Source organism: Microtus ochrogaster, chromosome 2 (assembly GCF_000317375.1).
Source record: "Microtus ochrogaster isolate Prairie Vole_2 chromosome 2, MicOch1.0, whole genome shotgun sequence".
NCBI classification, from domain to species: Eukaryota; Metazoa; Chordata; class Mammalia; order Rodentia; family Cricetidae; genus Microtus; species Microtus ochrogaster.
The window spans coordinates 55,058,173-55,058,953 of NC_022010.1; positions in this window are offsets into that span (position 1 = coordinate 55,058,173).

Genomic DNA, 781 nt, shown 5'->3' on the forward strand with positions numbered 1-781 from the left:
TTTTTTTTTAAAAAAAAATAGGTAAGATATGCCCAGTGTAAAGCAAAAAAACAAAAACAAAAAACACAACCCACAAAACTGCTCTTGTACCTCATTGGAAGAACTCTTACTAGGTACTGTCATCAGGAAACACAGCAGTGACACTCCAGCATGCCATCACTGACTTCATGTTATACAACTGCAAGTAGCATTTTCTTTAATGAAATGTCTGAGATAACATACACATACTGGCTTTTTCTCACCAGTAAAATCTAGAGACCCTACAACAGCAAGACTAGAACAACCAAATATAGACGAAGCAGAAGAAAATGACCTAAAAAAATAACTTCAGGAGAATGTTTGAAATACTTAAAGAAGAAATGAGAAATTCCCTCAAAAAAATGGAAAAAAAAAGACAAACAAAAAAATTGGAAGAGATCAGCAAATCCCTTAAAGAAAATCAAGAAAAAACATCAAATATATAAAAGAAACTATTTAAGACTTGAAAACTGAAATAGAGACAATAAAGAAAACAAAAGCTGAAGGAATTATAGAAACAAACCATGAAAAAATGATCAGGAACCACAAACAACAGAATACAAGAGACAAAAGAGAGAATCTCAAGCGCTGAAGATAAAATAGAGGAAATAGACTCGTCAGTCAAAGAAAACATTAAATCTAACAAAGGCTTAACCCAAAATATCCAGGAAATATGGGACACCATGAAAAGGCTAAACCTAAGAGGAATAGGTATAGAAGAAGGAGAAGTTGTTCAACTCAAAAGCACAGAAAAAATATTTAG